The sequence below is a fragment of the Ananas comosus genome, linkage group 18 (assembly GCF_001540865.1).
Source record: "Ananas comosus cultivar F153 linkage group 18, ASM154086v1, whole genome shotgun sequence".
NCBI classification, from domain to species: Eukaryota; Viridiplantae; Streptophyta; class Magnoliopsida; order Poales; family Bromeliaceae; genus Ananas; species Ananas comosus.
The window spans coordinates 180275-202877 of NC_033638.1; the positions used below are offsets into that span (position 1 = coordinate 180275).

A 22603-nucleotide genomic window follows, 5' to 3' on the forward strand; every position below is an offset into this window, starting at 1 on the left:
TAGAAATCAGCCCAAGAAAGTTTGATTGTACCACTGCCCGAGCTTTGTTAGCAATTATGCTCTGAAGACTTGAATAGGCTAGCATAGCCTGTAGGCCTTAGCTCCCGTTTGGTTGGGGGTTAAGGGGTGGAATAACCCCTTAACCCCCAATTTATACCCAAACAACAGCATTTAGGGGTGGGGTTTACTAACCCCACCCCCCCTCCCCGCTTTATCCCCGCACGGCTCCCAACGCCCTTCCACTTTTCCTTTTCTCCCCTGTTGATCATTCCCCTTCCTCCTCTGTTGATCGTTCCCCTTCCTCCCCGTTCTCACCCCGAAGCCCTTCACTCCGGCTTTCCCCTTCCTCCCCTTTCTCACCCCGAAGCTCTTTCACCGCTGGATCTGCCTCCTCCCGAAGCCCCTCCACTCCGGCCGAATCCCTTCACCTCTGACCCGAAGCCCTTCCCCAAAGCCCCTTCACATCCGCCCGAAGCCCTACACTGCCGGCGGAACCCCTCCACCTCCGGCTTCACCGCCGGCTTAACCCCTCTACCACCGGCTTCACCTCCGGCCGAAGCCCTTCACCGCCACCTACGGCTTCACCTCCGCCCGAAGCCCTTCCCTTCCGGCCGAAGCCCGTTACCGCCGGCCGAACCCCTTCACCTCCGGCTTTCCCTCCGCCCGAAGCCCTTCACCTCCGCCCTTACCTCTTCACCGCCGGCCGAACCCCTTCATCTCCGGCTTCACTTCTGCCCGAAGCCCTTCACTGCCGGTCGAACCGCACCACCTCCGGCTTCACCTCCGCCCGAAGCCCTTCACCGCCACCTCCGGCTTCACCTCCGCCCGAAGCCCTTCCCTTCCGGCCTAAGCCCGTTACCGCCGCCCGGACCCCTTCACCTCCGCCTTCACCTCCGCCCGAAGCCCTTCCCTTCCGGCCGAAGCCCTTCTTCCACCTCGTCGATTTGTTGGTTTCTTTGTAGATTTGTGGAATGCTTGTTGGTCTCGGTTAAGGCCCGTTCCTCGACATCTTCGTCGTAGGGAAGGCGTTGTGTTGCCACCCTTCGGTCTTCGGTTCTGATTTTGCCAACAGTGTACGGATTCCCCGCCGTTGCGTGCTATCGATCTGACTGTCGCGCCTTGACTATCTTTGTGCTTGGTTCTGGCCATTTCTGAATTTGCTATCTTTGCGATAGACAGGTTTGATCTCCATGTTTACTGTTGCCATATATAGCGTTTCTGTATATCCAATGCCGTTGAAAGAATATCATCTATTTGCACAATGATTGGTATAACGTACATGATGTTGATCTGAGTATACTTGAGAATATTAAGTATTGGTTGGAAGCTTGTGGTTCGGCGATGATGACGGATTCTAATTAAGATTAGAAGGATGGCATCGATGGAAACATCAATGCAACCCCATGTTAGTTGGAATCCACTTGAGCCAATTGTGGGAACGAACCATCAAGACTCCCATTTAGGGGACCATACATTTTTACAATTCTTCACAAATATTGCATGAAATATCTACTCTATCCATGTTTTTATTATATCATTCTACCCTTTATTATATATAGTCTACTTGGTAGTAGAGAAAAATAATTGCATTAGTATATTGTGTATGCAATGCTTATACATTATGTAATTACTAACCCCTCCAATTTAAATAGCATGTAATATCGTATATACGTTCTATGCATCCATCATGCACCGTTTTTAATTATTAACTACAGATGCGTCCATTCAAGAAAGTTTCTAAGTCCAAACAGAAGCAACATGGGCTCGCTGATGAGTCACCTATTGAGCCTAGCGGTGGCATTCGTATTGATACAAGAACTAGAAGTCAAAATTGGAGCAACATTTTGGATGCACAATTGTTGGGGCTTATGAGAGATGAACATACATTTGGTAATTGTGGAAATGGGTCATTCACTCCGATTGCGTGGAAGCGGGTGGTAAATGAGTTCAACAGTCGAAACAATATGAACCTAACAAAGACGCAATTGAAGAATCGATTTAAAGTGTTAAAATTTTTTTTCAATTTGTACCATTCTCTTGCCAACAAGAGCGGGTGGGGATGGAACACTGACTTGCACATTCCCACACCTGGTGACGCAAGAATCTGGGATTCTGTTATAGCGGTAATTACAATTTCTTTTATAATAGCGTTACTGTCTTATTAAGACATGTACATTATATGATAGTATTAAATTGTTAATATTATTACTTCAGGAGAATCCAGCGTACGCCAGGTGTAGGGATAAGCCCTTTCCCGCCTATAATGACATGGAATTTCTTACCCAAAATACAACTGCGACTGGAAGATATGCATTTACAAGTGCTGTGGAGCTTCCCCCTATAATTGAAAGCTCCTCTCGGTCATCCCCTGGTGAGGATGATACTATTGCTGGCTGCGGAATGTCAGCTTGTAATCTCTCATCGGACCCATTCGAAGCAGGAACTACAACAAAACTGAGCTACAGCGACACTTTTAAGTGTCCCTAAAACTTAAAAAAAGTGCTGCTAGCAAAAATACCGACACTAAAAAAAGTGTCGCTATATGTGCAGTCCCTAGGGTATATAGCGACACTTAAAAAAGTGTCGGTATATCCCAAAATAAGTGCTGCAATTTAGTGGCACTTTTTTTTAGTTTTAGTGACACACATAAGTGTCCCTAATTTTTTTTTAAAAAGTAATATTTTTTTTATATAGTGACACACATAAGTGTCCCTAATTTTTGTAAAAAAGTAATTTTTTTTTATATAGTGACACTTTATAAGTGTCACATTGTCATTCAAAGTATAATATTTTATTTAAACATCTAGTCTCGTATTAAAATTTAGTTAAACTAATCACATATACATTAAATCTATGAGACTCAAAAAAAGCAATCAACAAAGTTTCTTAAATTCTCGTTAAAATGATAAAACTAAAATCAAATATCCATATATCGCAACAATAATATCTACTCATATGCTGCAGTAATTATAACAAATCAAACTATCTAACTGAAAGAAATACAAAAAATTAAAAATTGTTTGATAACAAAAATCTAAAAGTGCATAAACGAATTCTGATTGGCCCCACGACTATATACTGAAACCTGCACATTGAATAACATTTGAATTAGTTCAAATTTGTACAACATCCTTGATTTTGCCAAAACATTTAAAAAAAAAGAAGAAAGAAACTCTTGTTGAAATTCTATCACATGCATCTATTAACAAAGTGTACACAATTGTTGCAGAACTTGAACTATAACGGAGCTTTGACCAACAAAATATAAAGTACAGTAAATATAGAAAGTAGAAATACCCCCAAAATTCAATGTATGTAGTTAAAATGTAGCTGTAAGATACACATCTAATGAACTAGTAAATGGATTTGAAAAGCTATTTTTGGCTCTTGGGGTTTAAAAGAACTGCACTAATTAATTTTGAAGAACTATATATANGCACGAAAAGAAGAACGACAGGTTACATTGAGCCACTAAACTGTACAATTATTAGTTCAAATCGATATCAAATAACAAGTTCATGGTGATCTTGGTAGAGAAAATAAATTATATTCCTTTTTCTCATACATCGTAATACGAATTTGAAAACCTTTGTTCTTAAAGAATTTACTCGAGATTGATTGTTAACGTAAACCACCAGCATTGATCAACACAACTTCTCCTAATTCATCAGGCGGTAACAAGATGGATGTTGAAAAATAACGTGATAACACATCAACTATACATCGACATATATTGTAATAACAATAAAACCAAATCTTGGTTTGAGCAGGGAGAGGAGCCATAAAACGATTTTGATATATCACCTAAACATATATATATGTATAAGGTGTTGCTCTGTTAAGAACAGGGGAAGGTTGACATCACTAGATCCACTCCTTAAAGTGTGACAGTACGAACGTGGTGCAGTAGTTATTGTTTAATTAATAAAAAAAAAAAATTTATTTTCATATTATTTTTATAAAAGAATATTAGTACTATACTGTATATAAAAAATTTTTTTTATAAATTAATTAAACAATGCAGTGTAGTAGTTATATAAGCAACATAAAATTTTAAAAAGCTAGGTCCATGCTACGTACCGTTTTACCGACGTATTTTCAGTGATAATTTTAAAAAGCTAGGTCCATGCTACGTACCGTTTTACCGACGTATTTTCAGTGACAGTGTAGGGCATAACTACACATTACTACGAATTAGCGAGCATAAACATCAAATTTAGTGGAATTTGGTGGAAAATAACCGATCGTATAGCTTCCGACAAAAGGTTATAATCTTGATAAAAAAAAAAAAATCAACGTACCATAAATAATTTCGTCAAGATTTTGGTCAAGTCTAAAAATATCGTTATCAATGAATTACAGCATTGATCACTTCTGTAGGCGCATAATACCGCCTGGCTAATATATTGTTTATTTATTTTTTTTCAACTTCTTTCTTCTTTGCTATCTTCACATTCTTTAAAAAAAATTTTTTTTTTCTCGGTTTCTTAATTTTTTTTATTTTCATCTTTTCTAGCTTCTTTTTCGTCTGTGTCGACGTCATTTTCATATTCTTATCTCATATCCTTGTTATGTTCTTTTAATTTTTATTTATAATATTATTATTGTTTAATATAAATATTATCGTCATTTTCATATTATTTTTATTTTCTTTGATTTTTTCTTCTTAATCCTCGTTGTCTTCATTTTTTCAATCATTTCTTTTTTTCTTCTTTATAAGACATCTAGCTATCCAACATTTTCTTTTACAATACGTGATATAAAGACTTTAGTATAATATTTTAAAATTTAATATATTAAAAAAATATAACTAATTTAATATATATAATTTATATTTAAAAATAGAATATTATAATTATAAATTTTTATTTAACATGTTGTTTTTTACTCATTCTTTCTAAATGCTTTCTCTTAATGCAACCTTTTTTTTTGCGGTTATATTCTATTTTTCCTCAACTTAACCTTTGTTTTTTATTTATTTATTTTTATTTTTTGGGTCAAGTTTAGTTACACCTTGGAGGTACACCTAAACTTGACCGGTAAGCCGAGGTGCACCTAAACCTCGAGTTCAAGTATATGCATATATTTGAATATTTTTTTTTTTTTTAACTGTATAAAAAAAAAAAAAAAAAATTCTCTATCCATCGTATGCTAGGCGAAGCAAATAAAGTAAATCTTAGCAGATAAAGTAAATCTTTATTTGAATCGACCTTTATACTTAGTTGATTTTAAGTTTGAATCCAGAGCTCATGGTTGGCGTTTCGGGAAACGGTGAACAAGATCCCTGCCAGCCATTGTAGAAAAAACAATCAAGTATATGGAACATGTCGAGTGGAACATGTCAAGTATATGGAACATGTCGAGTGGACTATAAGGTACTATACTGCTATTCTAATGGAAAACCAATAAAGAATAATCTAACTAGAAAATCTATATAACATAGCTTAGGATTGGGTACGGAGTACTAATTAGCCGCGCGGACACCAAGCGTAAATTGTATATACCACCTGGTCCTACTCCGTTTTTAAGGAACACTGAACCTCACGAATCGAAGTCTAATAAAAAAAAAAAGAAAGAAAACATTAAGAAAAGAGAATCCGAAGCAAACCTAACACCCCTCTAACGCAATATGGATTATAATGCAAGGCGTATAGTGCTACTCAGCCAATGTTATACAAAAGACGCCAGGGTGGCCTCTTATGTCTTCGTATAAGGATATATGAAAAAGGAGTTGAGGTAAGATAGATTATCGCAATCTATCCGGAGTTACAGTTTTATTTGGAATTAACGAAGTTCTTGTCATATTATGGTACACTGGCGTTAACTTAGGTTGAAAATCAGCGGGAAATTAGTGAGAAAAAAGTAAAAAGACCACGAAAAAGGAGAAAAAATAAAGTGGAAGAGAGAAAACACTTAACAAAGAAAGAGAGTAAAAAGCGAGGAGGAGAAACAAACATAACAGAGTAAACTACTGAGAGAGAGGGGATGGTGGACCTGGGGGATATAAAAATACATCAAAAGTGATTTATGAGCTAGTTTTAGGATCAACAATTAATTTTAAATAAATATAATAAACAATCAGGGTCACCAGTGGCGTATGCTCCTCCACCAAAAGATATATTGTCATCGTAGTATCGGTTAGTTTAGAGAATAACACTATTTATTAGTATTATTAAAAAAAAATTTTTTTTTTACTCTACTCACTTAGAGTCCCGTTTAAACTAAACGATCTCTGTCTATTATATATGATAGTATAAAATTTTAAAAAGCGCGTGTATCTGAGTAAAAACCTGACGTTTTTTTAAGAATAAAATGTATACATAAATAAATAAAATAGACGCCGACGACGATGACAAATTACAACGTTGCCAGGGCTCGGCAGGTTATTTTTTAAATGTTTATGGTTCATGAACCATTAAAATGTTCGTGGTATATATCGACTTGAGAGAGAGAGAAAGAGATAGAGAGAGATATATATATATATACTCTTTTATATTCCTTTTTGAAGTTTATGGGGGGATACCAAAACGTGAAGGAGTGAAATCATAGGATACCAAATTTCACATAGTTCAATCATGGTATACCAAAGTGTGAAAGAGTGAAATCATGGTACACTAAATTTCACATAGTTCAATCATGAGATACCAATAAAAACATAGTTCAATCATGGGACACCAAAGTAAAAAGAGAAAAATAGTAAGTAAAGCCCCATAAAAAAGCAATTTAGTCACTGTTTTAATTTTGATTTTTCATGATTTTACTTATAAACTATTTGAATCCATTCTATAAACTTCAAAAAACATATATTAAATTGCTTTATAATTTGGTATCCCATGATTTCACTTTTTCACGCTTTGGTGTCCCATGATTGAACTATACGAAATTTAGTGTCTTATGATTTCACTCTTTCACGCTTTGGTATTCCATGACTGAACTATGTGAAATTTGGTATCTCATGATTTCATTTTTTCACACTTTGATGTACCATGATTGAACAATACGAAATTTGGTGTCCTATGATTTCACTCTTTCACGCTTTGGTATCCCATGACTGAACTATGTGAAATTTGGTATCTCATGATTTCTCTTTTTCATGCTTTGGTATATCATGATTGAACTATACAAAATTTGATGTCTCATGACTTCACTCTTTCACGCTTTGGTATTCCATGACTGAACTATATGAAGTTTGATATCTCATGATTTCGTTTTTTCACGCTTTGGTGTACTCTCATAAAACTTCAAAAAGGTTTTATATTCAAATAAAATCAAAGTTTCAAGAAAATATTCTCGAGAGAGAACGGAGGATAGCATCACTTTTAGTAAATTTAGTTTGAGTATGCCAAACTTTTAATGCATTTAGTGTTAGCATTCTAAAATTTTAGATAATGAAGCCATAGTTTATAAAGTTTTTGAGTTACCAGTTATTTGTTTTTTTCAATCATACAATTTTACATATATTTAGAAACTTTAAAACATTTGATATAAATGATTTAATATAAAAAATAGAATTATAAAAATAATCTTGATCCGATGATACGATAAGTATCGTGGTTCAGCAACCACGATGGTTCAAAAACCGGTAACCTAATTCTCTACACACCAAGCCTACTACACCCGGGGGATCCCAACTCACCTACCAACCAACTTATCATACTAGATTGCCCACTTTTACTAGGTTTACCATCTAGATTGCCGCCTTTTGAACTATCGTAGTTCACGAAGCACGATAATTATCGTATCATCGGCCTGAGAAAAATAATATATAGCTCATGTCCGTTATTAAAGAGGGTGCATAGAGAGAGAGAGAGAGAGAGAGAGAGAGAGAGAGAGACCCAGGTTCCCTGTTTAGTACATGTTAACATCCCTTTATACGTAGTTTTCGTATGTTTATAGATTGATATATAACACCCATTTTCTCCGTATATGCTACTCGAAGACAGGTTGCTTCTTTTTTCTTTTTTGACCTTTTCATTAGTTACTACTACCAGCATAATCTCACGTGGTAAGTAAGAGGAGAGTACTCTTTTTTTTTTTTTTCTTTTTTCTTTTTTCAAGTTGAACACCGAAATAAGAAACGAAGACAAACCGGGAACAGATTGAAAGAAAAACTATCGGTAAATCCAGGTCCAGTTCGTTTTTGTTAAGTAGAAAGGAAAAAAAAAAAAGAAAAAGAAAAAACCAAAAACAATACATCGATATATGTGTGAGTGTGAGTGTGTGTGAAATTATGAAATAATTATTTGGTGGAACCACAACATGAGTATATATCTAGTGTTAATGCATGCACATGCCTGTTTCTCACTTTCTTCAAGTTCACGTAGGAAGCATTTTATAATGCTTCATTTTAACCCTCGGGTAGTAACAACACAAATAAAACTAGTATATTAACACCCATTATTTAACGAAATAAGAAGTAAAATGTAGGGTTTTATAAGACTTTTTTTTTTTAATATAAGCTCAGTGCTTTTACTTGTGTTTTCTATATACATCACAAATTAATTATCAAATCCCAAAGCTTCTTGGTTATAATAGAGCGTATTATAATTTCCTCTAAAAATCAAATCTAAGGTGATCAGAATATCAAAAGAATTCAAGAACCTCTTAAATACAGCATTCATATATATAAAGTGGTTTATCAAACGACCCTTCGTTTAAGTGGTTGGTAGAAAAATATAAGAAAAAAAATTTTTTTTTTTACGAGAAGCGGATTCTTTTTCTAGATCTCACATGGAAATGAAATGATCTGTGGTTCGTTGATTATTTAACGAATAAAAATCCCATTTACTGTGTGTGATACTGTATAAGTACTCGTTTTTTAATGTTTAATTTTTAATTAATATATATGGACCAGGGTAATTCAAAAGTTATAGTAAATAAAGGGTTAACCGGGGGTAGTATTTTAAGATGTTTGTGTAGGTGTAGTAGATGAGTGGCCCTAAAGCTAGAAAACGAAAGTAAATAGTAGATCAGGAACAAAGCGTGAACGTATAAGTTTGCTCTGGTACGAATTATATATAAACGCTGTTCATTAATTGTATTAGAATAATAACGAATAATGGATGGATTGGACATGTTTTATCAAAACCAGGTAATTTACAGCACGAGCAAAGCGATAGAAAAAACCTAAAAAACAAAAGTAATCGAGAATAAAAGGAGTTTTAATAGGTCAAAAAAACAATAATGGTAAAAAACCATTTAAACGTATAAAGGAGACATTAAACATCAATAGTAAGCAACTAACCACAATCAACTGGCAAACATTAACTAGAAAATAGATAAAAAGTTTACAATGTTATAAAAAAGTACGAATAATAATAAACGTGCTTTTATACGATCTCTCTATTTTGCACGTGTAAGAGTGAGGGTTATTATATATCTACTGATTTAATTTCATGCTCCCAATTCAAATGATGAACTACAATTTTTCTATGCATTCAACTATAACTAGTGTGACCTCATTCATAATTTATCCAAAATTTATGCGTCCTTATATATTTAAACAGGAAAAGAAAATTGGAAAGCTACGCAGTCAACATGCCATTGTTTCGAGAACATACGTTTTTTAAATGCACCTGGAGGTTTTATGGACATCGCACTGGTACACTTTTTTTTTTTTTTTTTTTTAGATATATATATATGCATGCATTTTCGTTGTCTCTTTTCTTTTGAGGTAGAGAAATATAAAGGTAAGGTAAGGTCGAGGTTTTGGTATTAAATAGTGGGTTTTGTTTGTAAAAAAAAAGATTTTTTTTCTTTTTTTTTTCTTCTTTTTCGATCAGCTAGCGTGTGACGGTTCATTTAATTTATGTTATTTATTTTTCATTTATAACTAATTTGTCTTAATCACCACGCATTTCACGTACCTTCTCCAGCTCATTCGTTCCTTGCCTAGAAAACGAAAACGCTCAACACTACTTGATCTTCGTCGCAGAAATAGGGGTGTTCATTCCGAGGAGTTAGGCTTTGAGCTGCGGCGGCGGCGGCGTCTGCGTCAGCGGCTACAGCTGCAGGAGGCGGTTCCGTTGCCACCGCCAGTGGGTGCCGCTTAACTTCGGCTTGGGCAGTGCGTCCAGCTCCTCCTCCAGGCCGTCCCGCTTCTCGCTCCGCAGCAGCAGCCGCCGTCGTCTCAGCCCGGCCAGTTGCCCGGCCTCTTACAGCAGTACCCGGCCCGACCCCGGGCGCCAGAGCTCCGGGTAACCCGGCTCTCATGGACGCCACCGCCGCCGCCGCCGCCGCCGTCGACGCCGCCGGACCTACAGAAATCCTCTGCGCCAATGCCCCGCCCCCTCCAGCACCCGCTACAGCCCCTTTAACTCCACCCGGCTGCCCGGGAATTAACGGTTCCGCCGCTGCAGCACCCGGGCCCGGCGGTAGAGCCGCCAGCCTTTGCACGGGTCGGTATAGGCCCTGAAGAAGGCGCCGAGCGCCTAAAGCCTGTGGGTGAAGGGGGTCGAGGCGTAGGCCTGCGGGGCCATCTGGCCCACGAAGGGCAGCGACGAGGCGAAGGACCCGAGGCCGCTAGGGGGCGACCCGACCCGGCCACCACCGGAAAACCGGGCCGAGAAGAAGCGTACGAAAAAAACTGAAAAGCTGCGACTATTATTATTGACCCCATCTAGGGCGCCGTGTAATAATCCTCTTCGTCTATGGCTGCTGCTGCTGCTGCTGCTGCTATTCCTGCTGCTGCTACTTCTTCTTCTTCTCCAACACCAGAGAAGGTAAAATCCCTCCTCGCTTGCACGTCCACCAACGTATCTTACCATTCCATACCCGAAAATAATTACGAGTGTACAATATCGTTTCCTCTCTCTCTCTCTCTCTCTCTCTCTCTCTACATACATTACACACACCTTTGTTTGTTATTTTCTCCCCTCCCCCCCGGGTATCTTTTTCCCACCCCCGTCAACCGAACAATGAGTTCCGAAGACACTTACCGAAGTATAACTGTGACAACAAGAAGAAATTTCTATTGGAAAAAAAAACACACAAAAAAAATCCCATTTCTTTGACACGTGTTCTCAAAATCCTAATCCAAACGTATTCATCTATTAATTTCCGGGGAAAAAAACAAACAATGGTACGGTCTCGTTATATTCAACTATTAACTTCCGAACAAACAAAACAAATAATGGTACAGAGACTTATTGATTCAATAGGTTATTAATAAATAAGTCATATTAATCTTGATTTCTCATGCAAACTAAAAGTAGGCATTAAAAGATTCTTATTAAATAAAGTGGATTTTTATTTAAATAAAATAAGATTTTTTCGAATGATTTAATTCTTACTATACAATAAAACCTATAAACTAAAATGAGAAATAGATAATTTATAATATTTAAAAAAACTTATTCTACGAGCTAGTACGTAGATTTTTTCGGGATTTACACACCGGTAAAACCCAAATTATAGATGGAGTGATAACGCGCGTGTAACTAAGTAATTATAATCATCAACTCTGTAAATAATTTCTGGTTCAGTTTAACTTACAACTAACTTTTTCATATTCATTTTCCCTTTGGGGTAATTAAATGACATTTAATACATTTTACGAATGCTCCGAAACCTAAAATTAATACAATGAAAAGGTTGTTACAAATTCACATCAGTTATTAAATTAACAATATACGAATGTATGTATATGAGTAAAAACAAAAATGTTTATATATAAACCCTCTATTTATTCGATAAACATTATTAATTAAACCATTCTCTACTTCTTGGTATGGTCTAGATTAATGGTTGTCTACCTTTATTAAGATTAGAAATTTGGTTATTAACCCTGTTTTAAACTCACCATCAAGGGTTGCCGCGAAAGAATCCTTCTGAGGCTATACGATAGTATACAATTAAAATATATATATATATATAGAATTTTTTTTAATTAATATCAAAAAGAATATATATAAACTTAAACAAAATCTAGGCAACATCTCTTTTGCTAGGTACGCAATTAAAAGATACACATTTCGTTTTATAAAGAGAATAATTCGTTACAATTAGGATGTTGGGTTTAACTAATTGCTATAACATTAGAATGTTGGAGTAGTTCTCTGGTGTAGAAAATAGATATTAGAACAGTGAAAGATAAAAAATATTATGTTTTGTGGTTTTATTTTTTTTTGAGAGCTCTTCTCCTAATGTTGGGAACCTACCTCTAAATATTAGAATATTGGGAGACAACCGTAAGCCAATTTAGTTTAGCCCACGCAGGTATTAGCTCGAGCTAGGCTACCTATAATACAATAGATTAACCTAATTCTAATTAGAGCGAAAATTTAACCTTTCGATTAATCTTTATTTAAGATTAGTATAATCCTATTATTAAATATTGATTAAAACGGAATGGAGAATGCGATAACCTTAAAGTTTTAAGGAATATTTATACACCCGATAGAGTGTATTTTTAACTACCTACTACTTTCTTGCCTTTTTCTTTCTCTTATTCTTTTATTTTCTCTCTTTGATGTAGGAGGTAATTGGATAATAAGATTCCCCTGAACTTGCTAACTAAACGCTAGCACGAGCAAATATCAAGCTAAGTGGCGCCTAAGCCTCGCAATCTTCTGGAAGTTTTTGCTAGGTTCCTGTGCACTTAGTTGGAAATGCTAGGCTTGAGCAGCGCAACATCGCGCTTAGCGAAGGCATTTTTCTATGCTTGCTTATGAAGGTGACGTAAAATGTGGGAGTAATCAATCATCTGATTTCCGCAAAGAGAATAAAGATAACGAGGGTTAAACTTAGCAAAAAAGGTGTCGTTCAGATTTAACCTAAGACTAAGTAAGTGTGCGCATCATAACTCCATCTTATAAAAATCTTTATTATAATAAATGTACGAAAAAGTAAAAAGAAATTATCCATAATAAGTTCCTGATAGTTTCAACCTTTAATATTAACGGGTGCGGATTGTGTAGTAATCTTTGCGTATTTTTAAGTAAATAAAAATCTCTGCGGTTCCTTAAAGGGAACCTAAATGCGCTCTCCCCGCACGAGGTGCACACTTTGTTACAAAAGGACAATGACGTTGACATGTGTTTGAGTACCTGAATAATTATCAGTTGCTGAGGTTTAACTGAGCTAGTAAAAAGGTGGTATTTATAATGACTACGTAAGTTTTTTGGCACACGGATTTAAAATTTTTTTTGAAGTTTTTAGAGGGTACACTAAAGTGTGAAAAAGTGAAATCATGAGACACCAAATTTCATATAGTTAAACGGAGGGACACTAAAATAAAAATAGAGAAACCGTCAAAAAAGGAATTGTAAAGCAATTTAATATATGTTTTTTGAAGTATATGGGTAAATCTAAATAGCTTATAAATGAAATCATGGGAAATTAAAATTGAAACAGTGACTAAATCCTTTTTTTTTATTATTTTAACTATTATTTTTCTCTTTTTGCTTTGGTGTTCCTCCGTTTAACTATGTGAAATTTGGTGTTCCATGATTTCACTCTTTCACACTTCGGAGAAATTTAAAATATAAGAAATAAATTTTTTTAAAATTTTTAATTATAAAAACCTGATTAAGATAAAAAAAATATATTAAACATGATTAAGAAGAAATGAAAATAAAAATAAAAACCTGACAATTAATCTAGAGAAGTTCCCGTGATTACTAATCTGCAAGATGACACTTTATAACATGGAATTAACGTACCCGGGAAACTTAGATAAAAGAACGTGGTTTGTTTTAACAAGGATAGTAACACCACCGACTCTTGAACATTAAACCTAGTAAGGAAACAGGACAAATTAATCAGGGTACAAATTAACTAGCTTTATTATGATTTATTATAAAATTAATTGTGAAAAAATAAAGTATAAAACTATGTGATTAACTTCTTTTTACCAATGAACACGTAGAATCTGAATCAAACCATAACTCCGGATAGATCGCAATAATCTATTTTACTTCAACTCTTTTTTCATATATCTTTATACAAACATGCAAGTGGCCACCCTGGTATCTTTTATATATAGTATTGGCTGAGTAGCGCTATACGTCTTACGTTATAATGCATGCCTTTGTTTGTACTATAAAAAGGTTGCATGAAAGAGTGGCGTGCGTTAAGGTTTGCTTCGGAATCAGATATGTCTACATTTAGAATATAAAGAAGATAATTTTTTAAGTGTTGAGAAATTTAATTTTTTTATTTTAATCATTTTTGTTTTTGTCGGAAATCTACTCATCCTATATATAAAATGTAAATCAAATCTGCACGTTATTGCAGCGAGAATTTTTATTTATTTATTTATTTAAGATCCCACGAGAGGTTAATCGAACTACGAAACTTAATTGACACTTTTATGAAAAGATCATTTCTAGATAAAAGCTTTCCCTTGCGAAAATATTGAAAAAATTGAGAAATGGAAAAAAAATACGAGATTTTATACTTCCGTTAACGTAAATCTTTTACGTTAGGGTTTAATGCAGAGCGAATTAAAAAAAAGTAGATTTAATATAATTTAAAATATACGTGTCTTATTAATTTATATTAAAAAATTTAATGTCATACTATTTTATTTTTATACACTATAGTGTACCCCTGTTTTATAACCTCATATAAAAAAGTGATGAGTGCATTACATCGGTTGCTCTACATCGGATACGTTGGTGGTTAAGAAAATAAACATGAACAATAATTAGTGTAAACAAACATGGTTGTTGAATAGAGGATCGATACCCTGGTTTTTCTTTTTATTTATTTATTTATTTATTTATTAAAAGCATGTAACTAGTGTATTAATCGTAGAATTTATTCTAATTGATTCACAAAAGTAAGAACATCTTTACTAGTTTATTATGATATTATATGTTAATACATCGAGAAGATTTAATTAATTAATTAATTAATTAATTATAAAATTTTATAGTGTAGGTTACCTATGACGTAGTCACCGGCATCCAACCACCACTTCTTCGACAAAAATCTTTAAAACATACGGAGTTATTTATTTTTATACTATTTTAACATGTACCAAAGCTTAACTTAGAAAATAAAACAAAAGATAACTATTAAAATTTTAAAAAATGATAAAATTAAATTCAATTCAATAAAATCACGAGTTAATAACGCTATAATTATCAGTTACAACCTACCCCTAACTCTCTCACTGCGAAAAACACACTTCAAAGTCTTTAAATCTTCGTGTTCAAATCATAATATTTTAAACTCGATCCTAATCTTATAAAAGATTTTTAATTTAAACAATGTGAAATTGTAGATTACTAATGATCATAAGTTTAATAAGATTTAAACTGTTTAAAATTACTAATTGTATTTCACTTTAATTTTGACGAGCTAGTAGCCCATTTATTATAGTATTTTAATATTTTAAGTTCAAAACTTCATAAGATTGAAAACAATCATTTTTAGATATGTTTATACATTTAATATAACTATAAAACATTCTTTTATAATCATTAACTAGGTAAATAAAATTGTACATTGAGGGAGGGGTGAACATCACGAAACAGGTTACTACAAGAGGATTAAATATACGACGGTTTTTATAATGGATGTTGTTGATAATGAATTTTTTAGTTAATTATGAGTGAAAACAACCGAATTTGCCTAATCGTAGGACAATACAATGTCCTCCAGCACAACCCAGCTCAGTATAAGCTTTACCGCACTCCGACTCACCCGGATCAGTACAAGCTTCACCGTACTCTAATCAAGCCGGTTCAGTGTTAGCTTTAGGCACCCACGACATAGACATGCGAAATTTACTTAATCAACACATAAAGATTGTCGAGCTCGAAAACTCTAATTACCAATCGCGGTTGCTAGGCTGTTGAAAACCGAGCCGGCTTATTTTTAACAAATCCTTACCTTGAAGTTTAACAAGTAAACTCTGATACATGCGTCGCCGAAACTCTACTACTACTAAGAATGCCAGAGTTTATTTTATTAGATTTTAAAGTATGAGTTTATTAAAAACAGGAAAAGTTATATGTGTAAAAGTTTGAAAGGCATCTACAATTAATTCGATCATGTTATTTTGTTTCGCGAAAGAGCACGTCGTACTCCATGCTTTTTTTGTTTTTTTTTTTTTTCTTTACCAACCTCTCAAATTATTGTTGCAAGATAACATTGATGAACAACAGGGGACACTAGTGCTAGAGCAGGTATGTCTTTAAATGCCGGGAACAAAAGTATTAGGTACTTGATTTGTATCCACATGATTTCTCTCGGAGAGAGGGAGTCTCCGCGAAAGGCTCTGAGTCACACAATCAACCAAACTTTGATGTGAATGCTAAATTAATGTATTTAGGTAATTTCGTGCTTCCAAAAGGTGCTGGTACAATCCTTTTGGCCTCGCAGATAATCGCATGTGATTAATCAAATGAAGGGCTTTTATAGAAGAATCCTGTGCCTCACATCAAGCCTATCAACTGGTGGCATTTTTCTACTTGTCGCAATCTGGTGTTCCCTACTGTAAGTTTATAGTAACTAGTTATCTTCGTACATGTACTATATCACTGTCCTAATGGGTCATTAACAAAACAAAAGCATATAAATGGTATAATCAGGAACAGTTGCACTTGAATAACATATAAATGGTGTAATCAGGAACAAAAGAATATATATTTCAATATCTTATTCGAAAGAGCCATTTGATTTGAAAATCACTAATTTGTTAAGCTCAAAAATCAAATAAAAAAAGTCCCAAGCAAAAGAGAAGGAGAAGAACTTGGTAAATTTTATGCATTAGGACTCTGTAATAAGTAAAAGAATTCTGTGATATGTGAAATAAAGACAATTAGTCGCTATACACAGATGCAAAACTTCGATAGCACCCACACATACTTGTAATGATTTTGCAGAATAACTTTTAACTAGAATGAAGATAGCACACATTTTTAATCTCATAACAAGACTCTGCACCAGTAATATGAGAAAATAACAAAAGTATCATGTATAGAAACTTACATTTCTTACATCTGCATCTTTCACGTCCAGATCAGTTGTAACCATAATGAACTTCACCTTTGTGTTAGACAAATATCCATATCTACAAAGCATATAAAGCAAAAAGAATGAAACATGTATCTATTAATTTGTTTCATGCAGAAAAAAAAAGTAGCCTAACACATGCGTGTCATCACCAGAATCAGTTTTAGTTGTATTTTAGTAGAATAGCTTCCTTTAGGAAGAAACTTACCAACCTGCATTGCAACACCGATTAGCATTTAATGAAAGATGAAGCAAAAACCTCATTGATAGTGTGCTTTATCAAAAAAGTGCATGCAAAACAATAGTCTAAAGTGTCTTATGCAATTAGCCAAAAGATAAAGCAAAAATTTTTACTATGTTCAAGGTTTAATGATGGTTAGTCAGGAGGGTCAACATACACTGCTTATAACACCAGTAAGTTCTTGTAATTTCTCTTCTTTTTGGTAAGAGCTAGCATCAATAAGTTCATGTCTTGCAAGTTCTTTTTCAAACAAGAAGCTAGCCAAGCTGCACTAATTGTGAACATTGAATACCTTACTTGACCAAATTAACAACATCTTTCAAACTCATGCTACAGCCCCTCATAATCTAGTCTTATGAATTTGCGGCATCTTAATATCCCTTAGTAATGAAACGAGACGCAGAACCAATTAATACCTACATGCGAGTTTTGACATTTTTCAGTTATATAAAAGATGGTGGCCCTAATTTTGCTTAAAACAACATTTTGCTATTACCAAGCAAAACAGTTGAGAGTTGGACATCATGTTTCAGATTTCATGCAAAGGATCAGAAGTTACCTAATAGTATGCAATGGAAATTTGGCACAGGAAGACTAGTCAAACAGTATCTGGGTGCAATCCACACGCACTTGCGTTGCCAGGTTGGTTGATTCTCTTCTTTCCACTTAAAAGAATCACAACCTTACTAATGTCTAAAATGTGATCTTTTATCAACTTCTCATACTTGTTTCAATATATATGGATGCTTAAACTAGCATTTGGAAAAACAACGATTCAGTTAATATGACCTGTAGGAAATTCTATATTACTCATAAGAAATCAAAGTCACTTCAGTAAAGCAGATGATTCTGTTGTTGATTACTTCTCCAATTTGCAGCTGATTGGTTAGTCATGTAACATCTTATGCGCTACCTAATAGGTGGTTTTGTAGGCTGTCTTCAATGAAACTGAGGAATTCATTCTATCAGTCGACGAACTGAAAAATGAGGTTAGTTTTCTGTCCTTCACAGATCTTGATAATACTTATCAGTTGTTTCAGATTTCATGCCTATACAGGTAATCTTCCGAGCGTAACGCCAAAAAGCTTCAACTTTTGATCTCATGCACTTCCTAAACATGCAGACGCTTAATCGAAATGTTATGTATAGCATCTACCTAATGTGGACACAGACACGCAACAGAACACGGGAACATTGAATAACATTTGAATTAATTATTGATCAATGAATAAGTTTTGAACATATAATAAGGCTAAGATGATGGAATTTACCTAATGAACAATAAGCTCATGGATGAACATCATAGATGAGAAGCGGATGCATCTGAAGCCTAAGAGAGTAAATATACTACAATTAGTGTCAAAGAAAACTAATTTAAATAGTCAATTTAGCACATAACTTTGAGAAAAGAAATTGATTGGAACTAACAATTTTTTTACGGCGTGTAGATTTTTTGCACTTTGAGCTGCCATTGTGATGAACTGAATCTGAAGCATTTCTCGCAGAACATTCTTCAACTTCACTCACTCTTCCAANAAATGTAAGAGATGGATGCAATGTATATGATCTAAAATGAATCATATTACTTGTGAATGTTTAGTTTCCTTTTTCTTTCACTAATGGCTATTGCTTACCCTCGCGTAAGCCGTTTGTGTATGTTTCCGCTAGTGCATTTCTTGTTTGAATTGTACACGTGTTGAGCCTTGGGCGGATAGAGGTAACTCTGTCCGTTCGGCGTCTGTTTGACGTGCTCGGGTCGGGCCAAATTGGTATCGGTCCCGGGGCGTGACAGATCAGATGAGCTATTTCGATTATGGTAGATTCTATGCCCAATTGAGAAGGATTGCACCAGCAACTACTCCGTAATGAGCATAAGTTGGTGTGTAATTGTTCGTCAAAGATTTGAGTTATTATTTCTACACATAATTGGAAAGAAATTTAACTTTAACATAGAAGAAAAGTAAACAAATATTTTTGAATAACACGCTAACAAGATGTACGTGATGGCAAGTGGCACATGATAAAAGAAAATAGTCGCCGAATAGGATATAAATCTCAATATGGGTCAATAAATTACTTTACGATGATAAATTACTTATGAGGGTTATTGTATGCAGTGACACTACAACATTCTTCTACTATTTAACGACAACCATTAATATCCAAAATATAAAAACAACAAAGCATAAAACCAAAAACAAAATGCAGTCACTAGATGTCCACAGCAATTTCAATTTTGTACATTTTTAGATTGAAAGTATTGGTTAGTGGCACGAAAAAAGTATAAATAACTAATACAACAAACAACAAAAACATGTAATATTCAACAACTCTTATATATTTATTAAAGGGTTAATTTCATACAGGTCCCTGCAAATATAGTGAATTGCAAATATATCCCTACAAAATTCAACTTTCATATGTTGTCCCTACAAAAGTCCTAATGTTTTCAAATATGTCCCTCTGCTTTGTTACCGTTAAAATACTATTTATTTTGTAAGTGAAATGATCTTTTGCCATCACAATATGTCCCTCTAAAAATCCTAACTATTAATTAAAGAGGGGTAAAAATGTCAATTCACCTCATTAACTAACTAGGGTTATGTATTTTACCTATGGTTAACTAATTTTTTCTAGCGGATCCTAACGGCAGGGACATATTTGAAAATTTCAGGACTTTTGCAGGGACAATATATGAAAGTTGAACTTTGTAGGAATATATTTGCACTTCACTATGTTTGTAGGGACCTGTATGAAATTAACCCTTTATTAAAACTTCAACCCTGCAAAAACAGAAATGGTGCGTAATGAATATATGATGGCTGCAAGGAACTAGCCTCCATGCCTATGATACTAGGATCCCAGACATATCATCACTTAATTATTATGCTGCAAATATAACCTCAGAATTGAGTCAAACATTGTGTCAAAAAGAATTAGAGTTGTACAACAATAAATTGAACTATCTAGATAGCATGACATGAGTCAGCATAAACAAAAAAAATTTAAGTGAACGAACAACAAATTAACAATGACGTGGATAGGCGCAAGCATAAAGAAGAATTTAGGTCTCACTACGATACCAAATAGGCACTAGACCAAGCTTCATTGATCTAGAAAATAATGTCACACATAACACTGCTAAAAGCCTAAAACATACCGAATTAGATCAATACCTAGAGCCCATTAGGCCTGGCTACTGTTTCGGATGTAGCGACCTATGCTAAAACATTTGACAAATGAAATAGTTTAGATCTTTTTCTATGTTTGGAAGTTGTGATGTGCTTGCAAGCCTCAAAAGTAGAAAACACGCTGAAAAGGGTTCTAATAGAGGATGAGGGGATTTAACAAGAAAACAGTTAGTGCTTCTCCAAATATCATTGCTCAATAGGCACATCGTCGAAATACACTACACATTGAAATCCGGAAAAAAAAATCCCATATCTCTCGGCATCCTTTGATATCGTAATGTCAAATTTTCATCCTCCAAACCTAAATTATTTCCATTCCCAAAATTTTCAATACCAAAGTTGTTAGATTTTCATACGTGTAATTCATTTCCATTTATCACATTTCAAATATTAAAATTCACACATACACCTACATAGGAAATTATGTTCAAACAACGGAATTCTTAAAATACATTGTTCTCTATAAGAGAATACTCAATAAAGACATCTTTATCAATAAACAAGCCTTTTGATTCACCTCTACAGAGTCGCCTGAAAGAAAACCAATTCTTGTACTTGCAACTCTTTTCGGCAAGATTCTGTGCCGAATTAAATGCCATCAAGTCTATTCTCATTGCTTTGTGTAATGTTAATTATCAATTCCACTCTCTGAAGGCACATTCTATTTAAACAAAGAAACATATCTTCATGATGTGCCATATGGGTCCTATTACTAAACTCCACAATTTAAAATTGCAAGGCTGCCAAGGATAATATTTAGAAACATGTAGCATATTATCAGCACATTGTCAACAGTTGTTCATTGAGTGCTCCTTTTTTGTTATCAAAAATGAAAAATATCAGGTAAGAGAGGAAAATTATGAAAAAGAAAAACCTGAAGTGGCTAGATCATTCAAAGAGTATCCATGTTTGGTTAACTTATTTTCTAGGCAACTAAGAGTATTCAAAGTTATCAAAACTATTGTGCACTTTGAAAGAGCATTAGCATACCACTTGATTAACTTGCAGTATTGTATTAAACCTCGAAAACATTATAACCAAGAATCTTTCAAGATGTACAAGTTTAATCAATTTCCATTAGTATGTTGTGTTGTCTAATATAATGTTCACAATAGCATCTAAATGCAATAACTAATATATACACAAAGAAATTGGCAATACCAACCTCAAAAAATCAAGTTTCAAACCCAAAAATACCAAAACCAGGGCATCCATAAATCAAATATGAAGAACCAAAGAGATCTTCCCAAACTTCAAGCAAGTCCAAGCAATTTCGGGGGAGAAATCAAGAGTTGGAAGTATGAAAGAAAAACGAGCACTTGAGAAAATGATTTGAGCAATTGAGAAAACTACCATTACATGTAGAAAATAGCTACCAACCCAGACATCCGATAAGTGTGTGAAGTTACCACATGTTCCAATCCATGAAGCTAAGGTTCAATAGTACATCAATCTTACTCAAAAGCTGAGCTAACAGTACATCAAAAACTTATTTAGCAAATAACCAGGTAATTGAAAAATAGATGTTTAGGATAATAAACTGAACTAGCAGAACTATTATGACAATATAGTAAGATTTCAGCAGATAACCACCTTATATACTCATCAAGCTCAAAAAGAGATAACTAGAATGGCAAACTGAACTAGCAGGATAGCAAATAAGATTTAGCAAGCAACCATTGTATATGCTTATCAACCTAACTCAAAAATAGATGTCTAGAATGGCAAACTGACATAGTAGGACAACAAAGTAAGATTCAACAAATAACCAGCTTATAAGCTCGCTAATCCAACTGAAAAATAGATGTCTGAAATGAGAAACTTATAAGATTGTAAAAAAAGATTCAACAATAGAGCCAAAATTTAATCCAGTGGTATGTTACTATGTATTTGAAAGAGCGTTAACATACCACTTGATTAAAGATTGCTATACAACATAAATTTGGCCAATAAGCTCTAAAATTTAAGATTGCAAAACTCGAGTACCCGGGGTGGCTCTTTGAGCCTCTTTTGAGCATAACCAACTATATATCACCAAAAAAATTGTCTTTTTTTATTTTAGATGCATCAAAAACATGTGATAGTTTCACACACCTACCTACCGGACAACCGGAGCAGTAACCTTTTCCTACATGTGGTGATAGTCTTTACACTCATTTGGGATGTAGCTTTTTCTATATCTTTTATGCATGTAATATTTTATTTT

General features: G+C 34.4%; 1 long non-coding RNA gene across 1 annotated transcript; it reads right to left on the reverse strand.

Moving 5' to 3' along the window:
* LOC109723861 lies at positions 2869-18735 on the reverse strand. Its single transcript, XR_002219754.1, has 5 exons — positions 18635-18735; positions 18478-18536; positions 17118-18317; positions 16942-17023; positions 2869-3085 (listed from the first exon to the last, which is right to left on the reverse strand). It is a non-coding gene; the product is annotated as an uncharacterized LOC109723861 (long non-coding RNA).